At 47.7% G+C, this 24,976-nt stretch overlaps 1 non-coding gene across 1 annotated transcript; it reads left to right on the top strand.

Annotated features, from left to right (window-relative positions):
* The first annotated feature begins 23,713 nt into the window (after nucleotides 1–23,713).
* On the top strand, nucleotides 23,714–23,790 carry TRNAA-CGC (transfer RNA alanine (anticodon CGC)). Its single transcript has one exon. It is a non-coding gene; the product is annotated as a tRNA-Ala (tRNA).
* Nucleotides 23,791–24,976: the final 1,186 nt, after the last annotated feature.

Raw genomic sequence — 24,976 nt, 5'->3', positions numbered from 1 at the left:
GTGTGTAGGAACGGGGAAACAAATCCAGTTCACCAGATTAGCCTCTGCCGCTCATGTGGAGGAGCGGGGAATCAAACCCGGTTCTCCAGATCAGAGTCCACCGCTCCAAACAGCCGCTCTTAACCACTGCGCCATGCTGGGGAGGGGTCGCAGCATCTCAGAAACAGGGAGGGCCCCAGATGCTGGATCAGCCTCCGCTGAGAACCACACCAGTCCCACCCATCCAATTTCCAGCTGCCCTTTCCTTGCTGCCATGAAAAATTCATGGGCCTCCGCTGTGAGCAGCAGCCTCTCACTGGCTCGCTCCGTTTCTAATGACCAGCACAATCCGAGCCAGCATACATCATTAGGGATTGGGGGGCAGAAGAACAGACGGCCCATCTTTGGCGATGGATGTGGGGGGTCTCGTTAGTCGCATTTTACCTCTCGAGAGCCTGCCGGAACCACAATTATGCGCCGGCTTCTTCCTCGGCTTCTAAGTGGCGGCACCGGAGGGGTCCATTTCCAGTTTCACAAGTGGGGAGGGGAGATAAAAGATTGCGGCGACGGCGAGACACACAGCAAAGCTCAGGATTTATGCACATTTTTTATTTAAAAAAAAACAGCAGCAGTGTACTCTGCGAGCCTCCAGACCGTAATGGTGACTTGTTCGAAGCATCGCCGAGATAAATGCTCTTGGAAAAACAATTGCATCTAGGGAGAGCATCGCTTCCTGCCCCAAATGATATGCTTGTTGGAGGGATGTCTTCGAGGCATCCGCTTGTCTGAGTCCATTTAGAAAATAAACTGAACATATTCATCGCTACCTGAATTTCTCCCCCCCCCCTTCTTTTTAAAAAGATGCTGACGGGTGCTTGGGATGTGGGATAAGCAAATCCCCCCCCCCCGATTCTGTTCCTTTATTACTCTGCTATTTTGCTGCACCCCACTATTAGTTAATTCTGTTTCAACCCAGAGCATGACTATAATGAATCCTGAAACCGAAGCCTGTGGTCTTTGAAATTGTTCCTTCTCTTCCTTTGCATCTCACCTGAAGCTGTCTTACACTGAATCAGACTGTTGGCCCGTGAAGGTCAGGATTGTCTACTCCAACTGCCAACAGCTCTCCAAAATCTCAGGGAGAAATCTTTCACATCACCTGCGGTCTGATCCTTTTTAATCAGAGATGCTGGAGATTGAACCTGTGGGAGCGTCTGCATGCAAAGCAGATGTTCTGCAATGAGCCATAGCCCTTCTCCACTAACTATGACTACACAAAGCTGCCTTATACTAATTCAGACCATGGGTCCATCAAGGCCAGGATGGTCCACTCAGACTGGCAGAGACTCTCCGTCCTGGGTATCAGGCTGGCAGTCTTTCACATCCCCTAGTACCTGGTCCTTTTAATTGAAGATGTCTGAGATTGAATCTGGTGGGATCTCTCCCACATCTCTGTTACCAGTGCGCATGGTGTAGTGGTTAAGAGTGGTGGACTCTAATCTGGAGAACTGGATTTGATTCCCTCCTCCTCCACATGAGTGGCAGACTCTAATCTGGTGAACTGGGTTGGTTTCCCCACTCCTCCGCATGAAGCCAGCTGGGTGATCTTGGGCTAGTCACCATTCTCTCTGACCTCTCTCGGCCCCACCTACCTCACAAGGTGTATGTTGTGGGGAGGGGAAGGGAAGGTGATTGTCAGCCGGTTTGATTCTCCTTTAAAAAGTAGAGAAAGTTGGCATATAAAAACCAACTCTTCTTCTTCTTCTCCTCTCCTTAGGGTTGCCAGCTCTGGGTTGGGAAATTACTGGAGATTTGTGGGATGGAGCCTGGGGAGGGTGGAGTTTGGGGTGGGGAGGGCACTCAGCAAGGTATAATTTCATAACGTTATAAAGCTGCTAGGGGACCTTGGGCTTGTGCATCAAATAAAACACCACACCAAAAAAATCTTGAAGCAAGTCCATATACCATCACATTAAGGCCAGGATAGATGAATTTTGTATTATTTTATCAATGCGCTTGCATGCATTATTGGTCAAATAGGGGGGAAATGGGATGCAAACAAACCACAGGAGTGGGAAGTTGTAGCGAACAACACATGGTGCAGCACTTTGGATAAAATTCAGCATTTTTTTTTTAAGGTGGAACTATGGAGGGTTCCTAATGCTATGGCTCCACTTCAGAACCTAAAACCCAGGTAGATATTTTGAAGCCAGGTAAATTAAGAAAGAGATTCACATGAGAATTTTGGAAGCATGCTTCCTTGGAGTTCACATCCGCTGAGCTGAAACCCCTGATTCGTAGTCTCAGGTAGGAGGAGGAGGAGGGTGCTTTTGTTTGCTAGGGGTGATAACACATCACACACACACACAGAAAGTGACCACTTTCAGATCAAGCCTGGCATCTTCACTGATCATTAAGTACCTTTACATCAAAGAAACAAAATCACAGCGTGGCTGTCTTTGCATGCGTTGGCAGTGTGAGAGCCAGCTTGGTGTAGTGGTTAAGAGTGGTGGTTTGGAGTGGTGGACTCTGATCTGGAGAACTGGGTTCGAGTCCCCACTCCTCCACATGAGCGGTGGAGGCTAATCTGGTGAACTGGGTTTGTTTCCCCACTCCTACACTAAGCCAGCTGGGTGAACGTGGGCTAGTCACAGCTCTCTTAGAGCTCTCTCAGCCCCACCTACCTCACAGGGTGACTGCTGTGGGGGAGGGGAAAGGAAGGTGATTGTGAGTTGGCTTGATTCTTCCTTAAGTTGTAGAGAAAGTTGACATAAAAACCAACTCTTCTTCTTCTCTTCTGCTACCCCAATGCACAAAGGGTGCCAAGTGGGTGGAGCACCCTTGCAATATCTCCAATATCATCATCATCATCATCATCCTTCTTCTTCCTTCTTCTTCCGCCTCCAGGTATCATAAATCACAGGGAGGGGTGCACTCAGTAAATAAGACTTCTCGGCCCTCCCCAGTGATTCACTCTGGTTCTGCATTTCCGTCCCTTCCTTCCTGCTGCTGCTTCTCCAAACCCTTCACCGTCACTACTGCCGCAAACAAGCCAGCCCGATCCAAGAGCTGGGATTGTGCTGTTTCGAGCACCGGCTGCAAATGCATTGTGGCAAAAACAACCTGCCGAGTCCAAACGTGAACAGCTGGCAATTAATTTTCATTTCCTTTCGTGCAGGGAAAGAAGCCAGGTGTTTGGCCCACTTCTCTGCTATTCATCCCCTTCAGGTGAAGCATCCCCCATTAAGGGGGCCGGCAGGAACAAAGTTGATGAGGAAAATGTACCTGGACGAGCAAATGATCTAGTTAAGGGTGGTTTGGAGTTCGTTTCCAATCAGACTGGATTACATTTGCAGCCAGCTTTTCCTACCAGGAGCCCAGGACATCGGACAGGGTTCAGCTCATTTTATCCTCACAGCCACTCTGTGAGGTGAAGAAGAAAAAGAAGAGCTGGTTTTTATACCCTGATTTTCTCTGCCTTTTTAAGGAGACTCAGACTGGCTTACAATCACCTTCCCTTCCTCTCCCCAAAACAGACACCTTATGAGTAGGGTTGCCAAGCCAACCTCCAGGTTCTAGCTGGAGATCTCCTGCTATTACAACTCTATCTCCAGCCGATAGAGATCGGTTCACCTGGAGAAAATGGCCGCTTTGGCAATTGGACTCTATGGCATTGAAGTCCCTCCCCTCCCCAAATCATGCCATCCTCAGGCTCCATCCCAAAAATCTACAGGTATATCCCCACCCAGAGCTGGCAACCCTTCTTGTGAGGTAGGTGGGGCTGAGAGAGTTCGGAGAGAAATGTGACTAGCCCAAGGTCACCCAGCAGGCTTCATGTGGAGGAGAGGGGAATCAAACTGGTTCTCCAGATTAGAACCCGCCGCTCTTATCCACTACATCATGATAATTCTCGCAGCCTAATATGAGCTTCATTGCTGTACCAGGTTACCAACCTCCAGGTGGGGCCTGAAGATCACCCGGAATTACAACTGATCTCCAGGTTACTGAGATCAGTTCCCCAGGAGAAAATGGCTGCTTTGGAGGGTGGGCTTTATGGAATTATACCCCACTGAGGTCTCTTCCCTCCCCAAACTCTCCCCTTCCCTGGCTCCACCCCCTTGTGGGGTTTTCATGGCAAGAGACTAAGAGAGGTGGTTTGCCAGTGCCTTCCTCTGCACAGCAACCCTGGTATTCCTTGGTGGTCTCCCATCCAAATACTAACCAGGGCTGACCCTGCTTAGCTTCTGAGATCTAGCTAAGGTCTTTTATGCATGGCTGTTTCACTTCGGGTCTTCGTTTGGATTATACAATCAATCAAATTTTACTTCTGTACAATATCAGCTCTGAATAAAAAATTAAAGTTAGGTTAAAATAATAAAAAGTTGATGGTTCTCGAAAGGATGGTTTGAAGAAGAGGAGGAAAGATCGGTGGGGAAAGGTTTTCAATCAGCCATTTACGAATCCCACAAGACCGGAGGCAAAATGTGGCTACTTGAGTGGTTATCTCCCGAGAGAAGTCTGCTAAGAGAAGGGAAACTTTACACATGAAGCTGTCTTATACTGAATCAGACCCTTGGTCCATCAAAGTAAGTATTGTCTAATCAGACCGGCAGCGGCTCTCCAGGGTCTCAGGCTGGGGTCCTTTCCATCACCTGCCTGGTCCCTTTAACTGGAGATGCCGGGGGTTGAACCTGGGACCTTCTGCATGCCAAGCAGATGCTCTACCACTGAGCCACAGATCACCCAGGAAAGGATGACAATACGGGGAGAATGTACTGTGATCTTATATCATTGTAGAAGGGACATTGAAGCAGAACATGTTTTGTTTCCATTTTCTGTTTTGCATGGGCATAATCATTGATGAGAGGGAGTACGGAGATACCTGCCTTCCAGGAGAGGTTTGGCTTCTACATGCAGTTTCTGACCGTCAGAGGTCGCCTCGCTCTCCCCCTGCGTTTCCCTGCGTTTTGCCCGCCTTTTGAGAGACCTGTTTTATCTCCAAATTGGAAATGCGGGCAAAACGCGGAGAAACACAGGAGGAGATCGAGGTGACCTCTGATGGTCAGAAACGGCATGCATAATCGACACAAAGACCCAAAGTCGTTGGAGGTGTGACGGCAAGTGAAACAGCCATGCATAAAATACCTGTCATCAAAAAGGAACAACCTTGATAATATAAGCCATTTATGCATGGGAGGTTTTGCCTTGGATTTGCCGCTCTCCAGATGCACATTTTCCCCATCCGAATTCTCAAAACTCAAAGGCCATTTTTGCATGGTCAATTTTAATGCTCGCTCAAAGCTCTTTTTTAAAATGCGACTTTAAAAATGCCTTTTCATAGTCCCGATGCAAAAGGAGAAGTTCAACTCGCCCCACTCACCTGCTCCTCTGTTCCTGTTTGCATAGCAATTAGCATATGCATAGCTAATGCGCCGCTGTTTTTTGCATTGTTCCTTGAGGGGGATTCTTCGCGGCAAACACCAAAGGTGGCGTTCAATGGGCTCTTTAGTAATGCGAAGCAGGTATGCGCCAGCTTTGCAGTCACTTCTGGAATGATGGTTCAGCGTGCAAAATTCAAAAAAATATGTGGGGCAATTCAGCCTGGAACGCGCTGCTAATTACCATGCAAAAATGGCCAAAAATAAGCCCCCATGCAGAGTTTTGAGAATTCGGATGGGGGAAATGTGCATTTAGAGAGCGGCAAATCCAAGGCAAAATCTCCCATGCATGAATGGCCTTAAACACCTGGCCTTTGCTGCCTTTTTATATTGCCACAAATCTGCCACTCCAGGGGTTGACTTGAGTCCACCACATGGTACAGCCAGTCCTGGTTTCCGATCGGGCATTGTGATTGAACACGGAAGCAGTGAAAATGAAAAAGCTTTGACCGCCTCCGGTTTATATGTTCCAGCAGCAATTTCAGAGATAATCAAAACTGACGGTGCTATTGTACCGTTTCCCCAGTTGTGCGGTGATCTTCAGCCGCGATTCTAAACAGTCCAGCTTGTTAATTCTGACAGCAGACCTGGTGTGCGGCTTCTGTGCCATTCCAGCTGTGCGGCGCACTCCCTTTGTAGAATTCATCTCATGTTCGCTGCACATCCTCCAACTTTCAGCTGATGCGCAGAGGGACATGTTTGTGCCCATGTAACTAGGGATGTACAAATATGCCATTTTCCCATTTTGTTTTCATAGGTATTTGTTGGGGAATTCCCCCCCCCCCGTTTCATTTTGCTGCCACAGACTCACAGAGCTGGGATTTTCATCCTGCCTGTTTTCTTTGCCACCTTGCCGATTTTCATATGCTCTTTCATTTTATACCATTTTTAAACCATAAATAGGCATCTGTTTTCACATCAGGCTGACTATTGGGATCTTGGTTGGGGAAAAGATGGTTGCAGTTTCATGGAGATAAAAAATAAGGCCAAGGCCGATGGTGCAAAATAAAGTAAAAATATATATTTTTTACTCAGTTAAAATCCCCCAAATTCCCTACAAGTTTCGCCAAAAGGCTTCTTCAGGGGAGTCTTGCAGTGATTTTCCAAAAAGAGTACAAAATCAGTCGCCTGGCTACTTGTAATTCCTGCAAGACTAAGATTCTCCTAAAGAAGACTCTATGGCATTGAAGTCCCTTCCCTCCCCAATCCCCGCCCTCCTCAGGCTGCACCCCCAAAATCTCCAGGTATTTCCCAACCTGGAGCTGGCTACCCTAGGTTGGATGCAGATTTGAGCTCCTCAGAAGATGAGTGGGATATAGGTCTTGGGTAGGGTTGCCAACCTCCAGGTGGTGTCTGGAGATCTCCTGCTATTACAACCGATCTCAGGCGACAGAGATCAGTTCCCCTGGAGAAAATGGCCGCTTTGGCAATTGGACTCTATGGCATTCAAGTCCCTCCCCAAACCCTGCCCTCCTCAGGCTCCACCCCCCAAAATCTCCAGGTATTTCCCAACCCAGAACTGGCAACCCTAGTGGTAACCAATGACTTATTGAGCAGAGATCATACCAACTGATGGACCACCCATTTTCTTTCACCCTTTTACCCCTGACAATAAGCAAGTTTGCCAGGATGAACCAGAAGTATTTTTCCAGGCATCCTGAAAGGGGGTTGCCAACCTCCAGGTACTAGCTGGAGATCTCCTGCTATTACAACTGATCTCCAGCTGACAGAGATCAGTTCACCTGGAGAAAATGGCCCCTTTGGCAATTGGACGCTTATGGCATTGAAGTCCCTCCCCAAACCCTGCCCTCCTCCGGCTCTGCCCCCAAAAGCTCCCACCAGTGGCAAAGAGGGACCTGGTAACCATAACCCTCAAAGACGGCAGCTAAATACAAAAACTCCAGGGGAACTGAGGCCTACCATAGCCTCTGGCTGCCAGATTTTTAATTCCGCACGTGTCGAGCAACCCAGTAAAGCTTTGAGAAAGAGATCGAACCATTTCTTATTTTATTTTTCCCTGTCTCCAAGACACCGGCCCATGAAAGCATTCAGCTGTCTGGAGCAATCAGGAGCTTGGACAGAAGGTCAATGCTGCTTGAAAACGCCGTCCACACAAATGATTTTTAATCTCGGCAATCGGAGGGAGACAATCGCCAGCTTTAAATGGAACTTGTCCACGCAGATCTGTTGATGAAGTGGCTTGGGGGGCATACTGGGAGGGGGGAGAGGCTGTCTTGTAATAACCAGCGAACACGTTGTCAAAGCAAAAGCTCCTTTCTTCACAGAACAAAGATGAAAGGGAAAGAGGGCCTTGTGCAAATTAAATGTATTTCTTGCTAAAATATTGATATCCCTTTCAGTTTTATAACCCCCCCCCCCCCCGCATGCACACATCCAAGGCAGCTAATAGAAATCCATAGACGTGGATAATCTCACTTTAAAAAGGGGGGTTTGAAGAAGAAGAGTTGGTTTTTATACCCCAATTTTCTCGACCTTTAAGGAGTCTCAAAGCGGCTTACAATCGCCTTCCCTTCCCCTCCCCACAACAGACACCTTGTGAGGTAGGTGGGGCTGAGAGAGTTTGGGCAGAACTGTGACTGGCCCAAGGTTACCCAGCAGGAAAGGCAAACTGCCACACAGCGTATATTACATTTTTACCCTATCTGTACTTCAAGGTGCTCAGTGTACCTAGTTCTAGCCGGCGTGTACCTAGCCAGCATGGCATAGTGGTTAAGAGTCGTGGACTCTGATCTGGAGAACTGGGTTTGATTCCCCACTCCTCCACATGAGCGGCGGGCTCTAATCTGGTGAACTGGGTTGGTTTCCTCACTTCTCCACCCGAAGCCTGCTGGGTGACCTTGGGCCAGTCACAGTTTTCTCTGAACTCTCTCAGCCCCACCTACCTCACAAGGTGTTTTTTGCGGGGAGAGGAAGGGAAGGTGATCGTAAGTTAGTTTGATTCTCCTTATAAAAAGTAGAGAAAGTTGGCATATAAAAACCAAGGGCCCTCAGTGCATCTGTGGCGGAACAGGATTTGAACGTGGGCCTCCCCGATCCTAGTCTGACATTTGACCCACTAGCCCAGGCTGGCTCGCTACCCTAGAGCTTTGAAAACTATCTGGGTCCCCGGCCACGAGACGAGTCCATTCAATGAGCGTAAGTCAACAGATGTTGCCAACAAACAAAAAGAAGACCATCCGTTTCCCCCTGTTCTTTTGTCCCGAGGAAACCAACCCTGCAGCTGCTGTCGATTCAGCTTCCTGCGGTTCAGGCAAGGGGGGAAGGGTGCGGATAACAATAGTTCTCCCAGTTATTCACAGGAGACCCCCCCCCCAAAAAAAAACCCCACCGGGGAGAGATAAAGAGACAGGCAGGCTGCTGGAGATAGACAGGAACGAAGGGACAGGAGACAGGAGGAGATGGAAAAGCGGTCTGCTATCTGCAGCAGACACTGCCTCTATCCCCTTTCATTCCCAGCGGAGGCTGGTTTTCTAAGACCAAGCAGAATCCTATCTGCTCTTGACGCAAAGGAGACAATCTCCTTGCTCGCTCTCGCTTTGCTGGTGCCAGGCACAAAAATCCTTTTCAGCAGAGGCTGGTAAAGTGAGGGTTCCCTGGAGATCGGAGAGGTGTGCTGGAAAAAAAGAAAGAAAGAAAGAAAACGCACAGATGCATCCGAGCACATCGTTTCTGGGGAGCCGGAACACTTGCCGTACAAAAGCTCACACCCCGGTTCAGAGTCTGCAGAGCGCAAGCCCCCCCTGGGGTGGAGGCCGGTCTGTCTCTGCTTGTGCAATTCTGTAACGCATGCTGATAATCTAACAGGAACAATAAATTCTGCAAGGGGGTCATTGGGGCACATTGCTCTTGCGGAAGTGTGAAGCCCTAGTGGCAGAGGGGACATACTTCACAGAGGAAGCTGTCCAGCACATGCATAGGGTTACCAACCTCCAGGAATTAGCAGGAGATCTCCTGCTATTACAACTGCTCGCCAGCCGATAGAGATCAGTGCACCCGGAGGAATGCCTATTTTGGCAACTGGACTGTATGGCATCGAAGTCCCTCCCCTCCTCAAACTCTGCCCTCCTCAGGCTCCACCCCAAAAACCTCCCGCCAGTGGCAAAGAGGGACCTGGCAAACCTACACATGCAGACGGGGAGTCATAGGATCAACACCATTGTTATTCATTCAGAGCCAATCTCTGTGCTGGACAAGGTAGTGTATGATTTGACCAGGCCTCAGTGCAAGAGCCTATTCGGGATGTTGGGCGCTGCTGTACAATGTATGACGCTGTGATAAAGTGCCCCTGAGCATGCCCAGAGCTCATTGCCTTTAACGCTACAGTCAGTCATCACACGCAGGTGGTTTTTACAGTTACCAAGGTGTGCTTGCATTGGTGTGAGAAATAACAGCAAACAGATTTGCAAGGTCTTGGAAAGATCATAACCAATAGAATCAGGATAAATTATGTAAAATGAGGGCTGAGCCAAGACTATGTTTGGTGGTCAACATTTTCTGCAGTGTCAAGGATGCCTTCCTTTCTTGAGTGATTTTTGGGGGGGGGTATTTAAAGTGAAAATGTTCACTTGTTTCTTTAAATTGCCTTCACTTGCCTTCATTCTACACTGCCCTTACTTGCCTTCAATGACATCATCCCACAGTTAAATCCTGATTAGCTACACCAGTGGTTCCCAACCTTTTTTTGACCAGGGACCACTAGGACTTTTTTGTTCGGTGCAGGGACCCCAAGGTTCAAAATAAAAATTCAGAGAATTTGAAAATAAACTTGAATCAGAACTGTTAGTTAAACATTAAACTTAGAATAAAATTTGAATATATATTTTTATAATAGAGAACTTTTAATTGAAAATATTAATGTGTTATGGGTTTATAACTTTGTTTCGCGGACCTCAATTTAGTTCTCGCGGACCCCTGGGGGTCCATGGACCCCTGGTTGGGAACCAGTGAGCTACACAGTGCCCTGACTTTGTCACGCCCTGCTTGGGTGAGATCATTCTCGAGACTATCTCAGGAAGGAAGCCGTAACGACAGCCAGAGGGGAGGAGTCTGCAGACGATGGTAGGTAAGGCCAGTAGTTTGGGGGAGAGGTTTGTTAGCTCTTCTTCAAAAATTGCCAAACTGGAGACTATTCAACACAGCACTGTGCTAAGTGATCAAAACGGCAGGATAAATTATGCAGAATGGGGAAATAACGTTCCAAATGCGCTTAATTGGTACAATTAATTTGCGAGTCACCGATTCCAGCTGTTCTTGGCCCAAAATCAGGACTAAATCGGCGCCGAATGTCGATGCGTTTCAGCAGAAAGCTTGGCCCACGATCGTCCAATGTGGTTTTGGATGCTGAACGGTTTTCATTTAGGTGCACACAAAAAAAAAAACCCTTTCTCTTCCTCCCTCTCTCCCTGCCTCTCCTGCCACGCAGCCCGCTTTCATCCAACGTGGCACAGACCACGTGGCAAATCCCCTTCATCTCAGTATTCCTTTGGAGCCTTAAGGCGATTAGCTTGCACGGCGGCATCTGCGGCGGCCCCATCCGTGCGCATGACACATCAAAAGAACCCCAGTTCAAAGGCGGCTGAGCAAACAGGGACCCGTTTTCCTTAAACAAAAATCACTTACCTTCCACTTAAATGATTTGGGGAAGGGAGAACGGTCGCTTACCTTTTAAAAAAACGCGTATGTCTCCATTGGAGGGCAACCGATGAAGGAACAGAAAAGACGCGGGCCAAGAATCCACGTCCAAGAAACTGATTGCTTGAAAAATGGAGGAAGAAACTTTGTATTCTTTAAAAAAAATCATTAGTTTTTTAAGGGATACAAAAACAAAAAGGGGAGGAAAAACAAATAGGAAAAAGTATAACATCACATTACGTTCTTTGTCCGTGCCTGTTAACGCTTTCATTATCTGTCTTAGCCCCACCTAGGGTTGCCAGGTCCCTCTTCGCCACTGGCGGGAGATTTTTGGGGCGGAGCCTGAGGAGGGCGGGGTTTGGGGATAGGAGGGACTTCAGTGCCATAGAGTCCAATTGCCAAAGCGGCCATTTTTCTCCAGGTGATCTGATCTCTCTCGGCTGGAGACCAGTTGTATTAGCAGGAGATCTTCTGCTACTACCTGGCAGTTGGCAACCCTAGCCCCACCTACTATCACTTGTTAAGTTACAAGACATAATTAGTAAATCAAGTCTAATGAACTGTCTGGTACTTATGCACCAAAGTGGATTTTTGACATCTAATAACTCTAGTTTAGCACAGCTAATTACTAGCATATGTTAAGTAACATCTCAGCATATTATTGACTATTCATTATTGCTTCTGAAGTGCCTGGTTGTCTTATAGAGTCCAATTACAGACAACAAGGAGGAGGTTAAAGCAACAGTTCTTTATTTAGCTAAACACAGACCTGGGGTGAAACAACCACAGATAAGATGCAGAGTTATTCCCCCGAGAACAAAGGAAACTCAGTATCATTTATGCATTCGCATGGGGCAGGCCCATAGCTGCTGACAAGCAGATTGATACACAAAAGCACCAATGCACATTAGATGTCTAGTCCACTCTAATTAGCATAGCCTATAGATATTGCCCGGAGGCGTCTCTAAGCAAGTGCTAGGTCTTGTGATCTTAGTAACCAGAAACCACATTCCTGAGGATGGATGTAATTCAAAGACACTGTTTTCTCTACTGGTGAAAGGCCGTACCAGGCAAGCAATGTAATCTGTTGGCCTCTTATAGTTGTGGATGCCAACGTTCCCAAAGCTTCCATGTGTGTGCGTATGAATACATAGTGTTCTATACCAGCCCTTATATCTGGGCATTACACTTCTTTCAATCGTATCTATCAAAGAAAGGTTGCCATCTTTGTATTCTTTTGTTCATTAATGTATTTAGGTATTTATAACCAGTTCTTCCTCCCAAATCTAAAGGCCAGAGAAGCAGGGGTCATAAGATAGAAGCCACCCCTTGTAGGGTCCTCTCTGCCCAGGAGAGAATGCCTGGCATGGCCAGAGAGTTAGAGTCACCTCCACATGAGAATACCCCCTGTCTTCTCTCTTCCAGCTCCAGGAGGCTCTCCTCCAACAAATGTATTAGCCAAGATTTTGAGTTATGATTGTAATTGTGTGCTCAGGAGCCGCTCTGGTATTAAATTATTACAGCAGGACTTAATTACGCTGCGAAGGTTGGCAGGGATTTGCACTTACCTGCAAGCACATGCAGTGATTCCCTTCTCCCTTGTCTCCCCTTGGTAGGGTTGCCAGGTCCCTCTTTGCAACCAGTGGAGTTTTTTTGGGCGGAGCCTGAGGAGGGCAAGGTTAGGGGAAGGGAAGGATTTCAATGTCGTAGAGTCCAATTGCCAAAGCGGCCATTTTCTCCCGGTGAACTGATCTCTATTAGCTGGAGATCAGCTGTAATTAGGGTTGCCAACCTCCAGGTACTAGCTGGAGATCTCCTGCTATTACAACTGATCTCCAGCCAACTGAGATCAGTTCCCCTGGAGAAAGTGGCTGCTTTGGCCATTGGACTCTATGGCACTGAAGTCCCTCCCCTCTCCAAACCCCGCCCCCCTCAGGCTTTGCCCCAAAAACCTCCTGCCGGTTTCAAAGAGGGACCCAGTTGTAATAGCAGGAGATCTCCAGCTACTACCTGGAGGTTGGCAACCCTCCCCCTTGGGGGAGAGGGGCAAAACTGAAAAGTGTTGGGGTTTATGTTAGATGTTCTTCTTCTTCTTTCTTCTATAAGTGACAGCGTTTTAAATACTTAAAGAGAGCAATCATGTCTCCCCTCAACCACCTCTTCTCCAGACGAAACATTTCCAACTCCCTCAGCCTTTCCTCGTGGGGCTTGGTCTCCAGGCCCCAGATCGTCCTCATCGCTGTCCTCTGCATCAGCAATATTTGATCAGCCATCTGAGAAGGCTAAGAGCCAGCGTGGTGTAGTGGTTGAGAGCGGTGGTTTGGAGCAGTGGAGTCTGATCTGGAGAGCCAGGTTTGATTCCCCACTCCTCCACATGAGCGGCGGAGGCTAATCAGGTGAACTGGATTTGTTTCCCCGCTCCTACGCATGAAGCCAGCTGGATGACCTTGGGCTAGTCACAGCTCTCTCAGCCCCACCTACCTCACAGGGTGACTGTTGTGGGGAGGGGAAGGGAAGGTGATTGTAAGCTGGTTTGAGTCTCCCTTAAGTGGTAGAGAAAGTCGGCATATAAAAAACAACTCTTCTTCCATCCTCCATCCTGTCTCACAACCATTTCCCAGCGGTTTTCTGAACCTGAGATTCTAGCTCTTGAACACAAGCCCTCTCTCTTTCCTTTTGTTTCCACTGGAATGTTTGGTTGCTTCTCATTAAAAGCAAAAGAGAAGAGGTTAGAGTCTCTCTCTCTCTCCCCCCCACCCCATCCACGGGGAGCCAGGACAAGATGCTAGTTAGCTATATCCCTTGGCTGGAGTGTTTCATGCGAAAAGGCGCATACACATGCTCTGTCAGAAACTATCCGAGTGATAAATTGCACCAGAGCTCTGGGCGAAGGAGTCTAAATCCAGGCACATTCATTAATGCGCCGCTTGGAAATTAGGAACCAAATTAAGGGAGGTGTTGTGGCAGGACTCTGAGCGAGCCAGCTGAGCATCTGAGATTATTCATGTCTGGCCGGAAAGCCCTTGGCGATTTCGTGTGTGAATAATGAGGTGATCCCGTCATTCTGGGGGTTGCCAGAGTCCCCCTTTCCCCAAATCCAACACCCAAGTTTGTACGTGCTGAACATCATTTGCTAATTACACAACCATTTATTGGGGCATCACCCCAATTCCTGCTTTGTGTCCACTCTCGGCAACCACCAACACGGGCGGATCAGAGGAAGCATCTTTGAAGAACATAAGAACATAAGAAAAGCCATGATGGATCAGACCCAAGCCCATCAAGTCCAGCAGTCTGTTCGCACAGCGGCCAACCAGGCGCTTCTAGGAAGCCCACAAACAAGACGTCTGCAGCAGCACTGTCCTGCCTGTGCTCCACAGCACCTCATATAACAGGCATGCTCCTCTGATCCTGGAGAGAATAGGAATGCATCATGACTAGTATCCATTTTTACTAGTAGCCATGAATAGCCCTCTCCTCCATGAACGTGTCCACTCCCCTCTTAAAGCCTTCCAAGTTGGCAGCCATCACCACATCCTGGGGCAGGGAGTTCCACAATTTAACTATGCGTTGTGTGAAGAAATACTTCCTTTTCTCTGTTTTGAATCTCTCACCCTCCAGCATCAGCAGATGACCCCACGCTGTAGTATTATGGGAGAAGGAGAAAAGCTTCTCCCTGTCCACTCTCTCCATACCATGCATAAATTTATAGGCCTCTATCATGTCTCCCCTTAACCACCTTCTTTTCAAGCTAAACAGACCTAAGCTTTTTAACAGCTCCTCATAGGGCAGTTGCTCTAGCCCCCTGATCATTTTGGTTGCTCTTTTCTGCACCGTCACAAGCTCTGCAATATCTGTTTTTTAGGTGTGGTGACCAGAACTGTACACAGTATTCCAAGTGTGGTCTCACCATAGATTTTGATTGGATGTTGTGCCAGCACTAGCGTTGCCAACCTCCAGGTGGGAGCTGGTAATCTCCTGGAATTACAAATGATCTCCAGGCTACGTAAATCCCTTATTTATTTATTGAAAACATTTGTTCCACTTCTCCTGGACGAAATGGCTGCTGTGGAAGGTAGACTGCATGTCATTTTTAAAAAATTTAAAATTAATTTTCCAAACAGAAAACCATCATCCAAACAAACAACAATAACAACAAACCTTCTTAAAAACAAATATTGCAACAATATAGTAAAAAAACACCCCAAACCCAGAAAAATACATAAAGTTGAATCAGATTATTGACAGAGGGTTTAGCATTTAACACATTTTCCAGTTTATTTTACGATTACCGATAAGAGAGGAATTCATTGATGGCACTGGGTTTCTTTTTAAATTCTTTATATAATTTGGACTTCATTCATTTCCATCAACTGAGAAAGGGCTTAGATAGATGCTGAGTAACTTTCTGATTCGTGTGTGAGATAAAATTATGCCACGTTTCATAGAAATCTGATATTTTAGCTTTACCTTTGACTACTCTGAGTTGGTGTGACAATTTTTCTGCCATAGTTATTTGCCACAGTTCAGACTACCAAGAGGAGACTGCATGGCGTTAAACCCTACCAAGGTACCTCCCCTCCCTAAACCCCAATTTGCCAGGCTCCACCCTCAAACCTCCAGGGGTTTACGAACCTGGAGTTGGCAACCCTAGCCAGCGCTGCTTTGGGTTTCCTGGCTTTTATACATCAGCAACTGATCTGGGTGTTGGAAAACAGGGCAGACTAACAGGAATCTGATATCTGTTGGGTGGGGGTCTCTATCTGGAACGCCACGAACTGATGGACTCTAATCTGGAGAACTGGCTTTGATTCCCCACTCCTCCCCATGAGCAGTAGAGGCTAATCTGGTGTACTGGGTTGGTTTCCCCACTCCTACACATGAAGCCAGCTGGGTGACCTTAGGCTAGTCACAGCTCTCTCAGCCCCACCTGCCTCACAGGGTGTCTGTTGTGGGGAGGGGAAGGGAATATGATTGTAAGCTGGTTTGATTCTGCCTTAAGTGGTAGAGAAAGTTGGCATATAAAAACCAACTCCTCCTCTTCTTCTTCTGATGCAAGGAGAGGAATGAACCCGATCATGTGTACGGTCTGTAAAAAAGGGTGCAGTGTGGGGTGTCGATTGCATTCAGGCTTGGATCTCCCAGTGGCCCAGAACCTCTTGCTGATGCAACCTCACCAACCCTGGGCAAAAAACCCAAAAAACTACTTTCACAGTGGGTGCAAGTAGGGTTGCCAACCTCCAGGTAATAGCAGAAGATCTCCTGCTATTACAACTGATCTCCAGCTGACAGATATCAGTTCACCTGGCCGCTTTGGCCATTGGGCTCTATGGCATTGAAGTCCCTCCCCTCCCCAAACCCGGCCCTCCTCAGGCTCCGCCCCAAAAAAACTTCCCGCCGATGGCAAAGAGGGGCCTGGCAACCCTAGGTGTAAGGCATCCAGTTTGTTGAGCCTGGTTCTGTAGCAATGGGGTCTAAGGGACCGTATTCCTTATACAGCCGGAACCGCTAGCAAGAATGGCTGGTCTGACTTTGACAGCATTACAACGCCACCACTGCAACGAGCCAGAAGGTTTACTGCAGTTCTGCGGCCCAGCAGGGATCAGATGACCTGAGGATTGCCATCTGGCTTTGCCTAATTGCTCATTCTAGCCTCGCTCCTCAATGTCAGCATCTTACGTGTCTCTCTCTGCAAGACCAAACTCTTTGGAGCCTCGCTTGGATCTCTAGCAAGCTACATGCTTGCCTGCCCAGCTTAAACCTACCACCTCTGCATAAAACTTCCACCCTTCTCTGTTCCTTTCCCAAAACCATTGAGTAAAGTCTAAAGAGAGCCGGTGTGGTAGAGTGGTAGGGTTGCCAGGTCCCTCTTCACCACTGGCGGGAGGTTTTTGAGGTGGAGCCTGAGGAAGGCGGTGTTTGGGGAGGGGAGGGACTTCAATGCCATAGAGTCCAATTGCCAAAGTGGCCATTTTCTCCAGGTGAACTGATCCCTATCAGCTGGAGATCAGTTGTAATAACAGGAGATCTCCAGCTAGTACTTGGAGTTTGGCAAGCCTATGTAGTGGTTAGGAGTGGTGGACTCTAATCTGGAGAACTGGGTTTGATTCCCTGCTCCTCCACAAGAGTGCCGGACTCTAATCTGGTGAACGGGGTTGGGTTCCCCACTCCTACACACAAAGCCTGCTGGATGACCTTGGGATGGTCACAGTTCTCTCCGAACTCTCTCCGCCCCACCTACCTCACAAGGTGTCTGTTGTAGGGAGGGGGAGGGAAGGTGATTGTAAGCTGCTTTGAGAGTCAAAGGTAGAGTAAAGCGGGGTATAAAAACCAACCCTTCTTCCATTCCTTTTCGGACTACTAAAGAAGGCACCAAATGAATGAGTAATTATAAACATCAAATATTTCTACCAGGTGTCCATACACAGGATGTGATGGTATGTTGTGGGCCAGCCCTCTGCATGCATCCCACAGCGTTCAGTTGATAATTCCCACATCTAGAGCTGCTTCTGCTTCTATATACCTCCCTCTTGCCTCTGAGTTGGAGGTGAAACAGGTCAGATAATATCCCATTGCGTGGCTGGATTTCTCCAATGCCATGGGTCAATCGCCCTTAGATTGCTATTTCAGTGGCCACCCCCATCTCAGGTAGGGAACAAGATCTGCAAGAAGAACTTTCTACATACCTAGCAGAATCTGATCAGTAGCTACCGGGGAAATGGTAGGGAACCTGACAGCTCCTTGGGGCAGGATGAAGGATGGTTTAATCACAGTCCCGATGTGGTCAGCTCACCTGTCAGGGGAATGATATAGAGATTCAGTCAAAATGTAGGAGTGAGCGGAGGAGAAGTCTGGGCGGGATCCTTTGCTCTCTTGCTAATTGCCAGAACTTTTTTCCTGGAAATGAAGGGAAAGAAGCTGAGTCAGTCAGAGGACGCAAAGGCTGAGATAAACAGGGCGACGGTCTGACTTGGTACAAGTAGGGTTGCCAGCTCTGGGTTGGGAAATACCTGGAGATTGTGGGGTGGGGGAAGCCTGGAGAGGGCAGGGTATGGGAAGAGAAGGACCTCAGCATGGTACAATGCTATAGAGTTCCCCCTCCAAAGCAGCTGTTTTCTCCGGGGGAACTCATCTTTGCAGTCTGGAGATCAGTTGTAATACCAGGAGTTTTCCAGGAACCACCTGGAAGTTGGTAACCCTAGGTGTAGGTAGGGTTGCCAGCTCTGGATTGGGAAATACCTGCAGATTTTGGGGGTGAGACCTGGGGAGGGTGGGGTTTGGGGAGGGGAGGGACCTCAGCAGGGTCTAGTGTCATGGTCCATCCTCCAAAGCAGCCATTTTCATCCAGGGGAATTGATCTTGGTCATCTGGAGACCAACTGTAATAGTGGGGGATCTCCAGGTGCTACCTGGAGGTTGGTAACTCTAGATAGAGGGTCTTGAGCATACCCTAGACTAGTCGGCTTGCCAACCTCCAGTCCAGGTGGTGGCTGGAGATCTCGCACTATTACAACTGATCTCCAGGCAACAGAGATCGGTTCCCCTGAAGAAAATGGCTGCTTGGGCACTTGGACTCTATGGCATAGAAGTCCCTCCCTTCTCCAAACCCCACCTTCCTCAGACTCCACCCCTAAAATCTCCAGGTATTTCCCAACCTGAAGCTGGCAACCTTATCGACTAGGCCCCAGCAATAGTCCAGTGGCAAGAATGAAATCCATTTGCTAGTTGGAGCAGATGGCTGTCAGGCAATTGCTACTCTTATTGACACTAGTTGGTAGGGTTGCCAAGTCCCTCTTCGCCACTGCCGGGAGGTATTTGGGGCGGAGCCTGAGTAGGGTGGGGTTTGGGAAGGGGAAGGACTTCAATGCAATAGAGTCAAATTGCCAAAGCGGCCATATTCTCCTGGTGAACTGATCTCTGTACCCTGGAGATCACTTGTAATAGCAGAAGATCTCCAGCTAGTACCTGGAGGTTGGCAACCCTACTAGTTGGGAGGCACTGATGAAGCAGGGGGTATTATATTCTGCCAATGGGCGAACACTTGTTTCGTTTGGCATGCCCCCAGTAAACTCTTACTGGCTCTCCCTTGTGTGTGTATGCCCCTCACTGGCGGTCTTCAAGTTAGGGTTGCCAACCTCCAGGTGATGGCTGGAGATCTCCCACTATTACAACTGACCTCCAAGCAACAGAGATCAATTCACCTGGAGAAAATGGCCGCTTTGGAAGGTGGACTCTATGGCATTATACCCCATTGAAGTCCCTCCGCAAATCCCGCCCTCCTCAGGCTCCGCCCCTCAAAATCTCCAGGTATTTCCCACCCCAGAGCTGGCAGCCCTCCATAGAGTCTACCTTCCAAAGAGGCCATTTTCTCCAGGTGAACTGATTTCTGTCACCTGGAGATCAGTTGTAATAGCGGGAGATCACCGTCACCACCTGGAGGTATCTCTTTGGAGAACCCAGAAACCAAATGAAACTAGACTAGCCTCTGGTGAGCAGAAGGAAGTTTGTACTACCCATGGGGAGTTTTTGCAAGACAGAAAAAGATATGGAAATTTACCAGCTGGAGATATAAGATGTTAGAAGAGGACCTGAAGAAGATCCGAAACGGCCGTCTTCCCTTTCTACTTGACATCTGTGGATAAAGAAATATATATTACAAAATATACAGTGTGATATTGTGAATTGAAATAGTAGCCTCATATTGTAACTTGTTGTACTTATATTTATGATATTTATATTTGTGATACTTATCTGGTATTTTATACCTGTTTGAAGAAATGCGTTGAATATGTTATTCACTAGTTGGTGATATTATACTTTTTCTGGATTATAGAATTTTTCGCATTGTGATGATATTACTGTCTGTGGTTTGTGGTGGTTGGCAACCCTGAGACAGAACTGTGCCTCCATGCCTTCTGTCTTCCCCACGTATGGGGGAAAGCGAAGATGGCGGGTTAGCAGAGATAAGTGGGATTCTACCTATTTCCCCCTTCCCTCTGTACCATGTCTAATCACTCACCGCAATGGCATTCCTCTGCTCTGCCCCCGCCGCTATCCGTCTTGCAATTGAATTGTGTGACATCTATAGTCGTAGAGTTCGGCGGGTCAGATTGAGATAAATTACTCCAGGCTGAGTACTGGTAGGGAACTGCTAGAGGATAGAAACTATCTTTAGGTAAAGAGCCGTCTGCATCCCATTGAAAGCAACATTTCAAAGGACGCTTTGGGCCTCCTTTGCGAGACGGGTCTGCCCTATTGCCAGCCAGGGCTTCCGAGAAACAAATGGAGAATCAGGGATTTGTTCTTAAACTGTGAGAGGTGAACCTAGGGTTGCCAGCTTCCAGGTACTAGCAGGAGATCTCCCGCTATTACAACTGACCTCCAGCCGGTAGAGGTCAGTTCACCTGGAGAAAAAGGCCGCTTTGGCAATTGGACTCTATGTCATTGACTCTATGTCATTGGCAATTGGACTCTATGTCCAATTGGACTCTATGTCATTGACTCTATGTCATTGGCAATTGGACTCTATGTCCAATTGGACTCTATGTCATTGGCAATTGGACTCTATGTCCAATTGGACTCTATGTCATTGGCAATTGGACTCTATGTCCAATTGGACTCTGTGTCATTGCCAATTGGACTCTATGTCCCCAAACCCCGACCTCCTCAGCCTCCACCCCAAAAACCTCCCACCGGTGGCGAAGAGGGACCTGGCAATCCTATGGAGGCCTCTTCAAAAAGGATGTGGACAGAATGCAGCGGGTGCAGGGAGAGTGACGAGGATGACCAAGCCCTACGAGGAAAGGCTGAGGGAGTTGGGAATGTTTAGCCTGAGAAGAGGAGGTTGAGGGAAGGCATGCAGGGCCGGCGTTACCATTAAGGCTACATTAAGGCGAACTAGGCTGTCGCCTAGGGCGCATACCTCAGAGGGGCGCAGAACTGGCCTGAGGGGCACAGTTTTAAACTGATTAGTTTCTTGAAAAAATGCAACTGACAATTTATATTTTTTATTTTAAGGTAAGTACCACAACAGTGCTATGGAATATCATTAATTATGACATCTTATAAACAGCTTTGTAGGAGTGCATCAGGCTTCCCCCCCCTCCCCGCTCACAAGACATCTGTTTTTGAAAAGTGGTTAGCAGTGGGGGGGGGAATAGTTAGCCTTGCCTAGGGCGCAAAAAGAGCCCCGTGGCGCAGAGTGGTCAGCTGCAGTACTGCAGTCCAAGCTCTGCTCACGAGCTGAGTTCGATCCCGACGAAAGTCTGTTTCAGGTAGCCGGCTCAAGGTTGACTCAGCCTTCCATCCTTCCGAGGTCAGTAAAATGAGTACCTGGCTTGCTGCTGGGGGTAAAGGGAAGATGACTGGGGAAGGGACTGGCAAACCACCCCGTAAACAAAGTCTGCCTAGTAAACGTCAGGATGTGACATCACCCCATCGGGATGTGACGTCAGGAATGACCCGGAGCTTGCACAGGGGACCTTTACTTTTTATAGGGCGCAAAAAAGTCTAGCACCGGCCCTAGGGACTTGATTGCTCTCTTTAAATATCTGAAGGGCCATCTCTTAGAGGAGGGCATGGAGCTGTTCCTCTTGGCAGCAGAGGATAGGACTCACAATAATGGGTCTAAATTGTGGGTGGAAAGGAACCGGCTGGATATTAGGGGGATTTTTTTTACATTAAGAGTTGTTCGACAGTGGAATCAGCTACCTAGGGAGGTGGTGAGCTCTCCCTCGCAGGCAGTCTTCAAGCAGAGGCTGGACAAGCACTTGCCAGGGATGCTCTGGCTGATCCTGCATTAAGCAGGGGGTTGGACTAGATGGCCTGTATGGCCCCTTCCAACTCTATGATTCTCGTTCGGCCCAGTAAATTGTGAGCATGCGCCAACTCGCTGCCATGAAGGCAAAAATGCTGCACACACACTCAAAATGTAGCTGATTTTAAACAATAGATAGCCTATGCATGGGTCATACATTATCCCCGAGAGCCAGTAAATTGCGAGCAGATGGCTACAGCAGCAGCTGGATGCTACCAGATGCAAAGCCGCTCTGCAAACCAGTGATTTAAAACCGCAAACTACCGGTAATCATTAATGGAAGCATATGGGGCGCCTGACTCGAAAGACATGGGCTTTGTGAACAGAGTGCATTCGTTTTTTTGCTCAACCTATTTGCAACAAAAATCAAAATGTAATAATTTTTTTCTTTTTCTTTTTGCACTTGGCATTCTTATACACCCCCTCAAGAACTTAGGGTGAGGAGGCAGCATATGAATGATTTAAAAGGTAAAATAAAACGAGAGCTGCCGTGGGTTTTGTACGCTCGGGGAAGTGCTATGGCACGGTTTTCCCTGGTTCACCCCTCGTTTTCTAGTCTCCACACTGTTCCTTCATCAAGGACGTTGCTTCCGACTTCACATACCTTGCATTCGACGAATGTTTAACATCTCGTTGTCGGTAAAGGCCACACGTGCCACAAAACCGGTGGGGGCCTTGACTACCACATTATCCTGCACGCCACAGAGAAGCCTCCAAAATCAAACAGAAAGCCAGGATGGAAATGGTTTTCAATGACGCAAGAAACAAAAGTGTCCTGCATGACCAAACCTTGGCAAAACAGCCTTGGAAATATCCAGTTTTTGGTTTGCAGCAAAATCACACCAACCGCTGTTCAGCCAGTATAGCTGAAGGGCCTCCAGGTGCAGAGGCAGTCTACCTCTGCATTTAAGATGCTTTGGACGGTGGCCCAACAATACGGAGCAGTGCTGTTGCGTCTATGACCAGCTTTTTAACTATGTACTGTTTGAAACAGGATGATTGGTGGCGAGTTGGATTCTTGGTTCAGTTGTGCCTGCCTCTGGTTTGGATCAGAAGTGTGGTGTGTACAGGGGAGAGTGGCAGTGGAAAGCGCCGTCAACTTACGGCAGCCCTGTAGGCTGTTCAAGGCAAATGACGAACAGAGTTAGTTTGCCATTGCCTTCCTCTGTGTAGCAATCCTGGAATTCCTTACCGGTCTCCCCTCCAAGTACTAACCAGGGCTGACCCTGCTTAGCTTCTGAGATCTGACAGGTCAGAGCATTGGGGAAAGAGGAGGGGTTTAACCCTTCCCTTGCTAATTTATGTGGATTAACTGCCCTCCTGGGGTTTTATGATCATTGGAACGCAAACAAGACAGCCACCCTATTTTCCCCTGTTTTTTTTGTTGTTTTCCAAGTTAATAACAGGGAAACTATACAGGAGGAAGAAGGTCTAACCCCTTTCTCCCCCCCCCCCCCACAATTCTGATTTGAATTGAGAAACTCAGTAGGATCCCTTGTTGCTCAAAGGATTGTGAGGTTGTAAAAGGGGACTATAGCCCTCCCATGGCAAAAAGCGCTCTAGAGGTGGAATTTGACTGCAAATCACACTACCTAGGAGCCCGGCGTTCTCTACCCTTTCCCCTGTGGATTTCCACAGGCCTCTCTCTTTCTCGTTCTCTGTCATTTTTATCTTGCTTTTCAGTATATTTAATCCTACTTTAATCCTACTTTTCCTCCCAAGAGCTCAGGGTGGAAACTGACCATCCCAACAACCCTGTAAAGTACGTTAGGCTGACAGCATGCAACAGGTCTACAACAGATCACTTGGTAAGCTTTGTGGCAGTTGTAGGAGAGGGTGTGTGGCTCAGTGGAAGAGCATCTGCTTCGCATGCAGAACGTCCCAGGTTCAATCCCTGGCATCTCCACCTTAAAGGAGGTGGTGTTGTGAAAGACCTCAACCTGAGACCCTGGAGAGCCTCTGCTAGTCTGAATAGACAAGACTGACCTTGACGGATCAAAGGTCTGATTCAGTATAAGGCAGCATCGTGTGAGTACGCTTGAACCAGGTTCTCCAAGATTAGGGTTGCCAGGTCCTTCTTGGCCACCGGCAGGAGGTTTTTGGGGTGGAGCCTGAGGAAGGCAGGGTTTGAGGAGGGGACAGACTTAAGTGCCATAGAGTCCAATTGCCAAAGTAGCCATTTTCTTCAGGTGAACTGATCTCTGCCAGCTGGAGATCAGTTGTAATAGCAGATCTCCAGCTAGTACCTGGAGGCTGGCAACGCTGTCCGAGATCTTAGTCTGACACTCTAAATACTTTGCTGGCTTTGGTCCCCAAATTATACAGTACCATTACTGTACAGAATAGCCCAAACAAAATAAATAAATAAGATAAAGTGGGGGATGCTTCTCTGCCTACAGCGCAATCTCTGGTCCTAGCTGCCTTCCACAGTTTTCAGCCCACTTGACGTTTCTTTTTTTCTTTTTTTAATCTGCCTTATCTGACGGCCAGATTTTGGAGACTACCATGGCCATTAACAGAGCGACTACACAAATCACACGTCATAATAAAAGACCCAGCTAAAAGTTCCCCAAAAATTTGAAACCGTATTATGCATATGTCTCGTAAAACACGTATAAATTGAAATGAAAATGCTTAGATATCAATATATACTGGAAAAAGCAAACAACAGAAATTAGTGATCACAAATGTTAGCATGAATGTTAAAATAAGATGACAGTTTAATAAGGCTAGTTATGTTATGAAAATGCAAAGTAGATAGATAGATAGATAGATAGATAGATAGATAGATAGATAGATAGATAGATAGATAGATAGTTTATTTACGGCCCTTGGCCAGATGAAACAAAATACATAGACTAAACAAAGACAAAAGTTTACAGTCCGAGTCTTAAATCACTTTAAAAAAATTTGTAAAATAAATAACATCCAAGTTACATCTGCCATTTAGACATATTTGGATGGGAGACCACCAAGGAAGTCCAGGGTTGCTGTGCAGAGGAAGGCACTGGCAAACCACCTCTGTTAGTCTCATTCCTTGAAAACACCATAAGGCATCGCCATAAGTCGGCTGCGACTTGACGGCACTTTAC

Source organism: Euleptes europaea, chromosome 19 (genome assembly GCF_029931775.1).
Source record: "Euleptes europaea isolate rEulEur1 chromosome 19, rEulEur1.hap1, whole genome shotgun sequence".
Taxonomy (NCBI): Eukaryota; Metazoa; Chordata; class Lepidosauria; order Squamata; family Sphaerodactylidae; genus Euleptes; species Euleptes europaea.
Note: the sequence above shows the minus strand (reverse complement) of the source record. Positions and strands in the feature narration are given on the sequence as shown.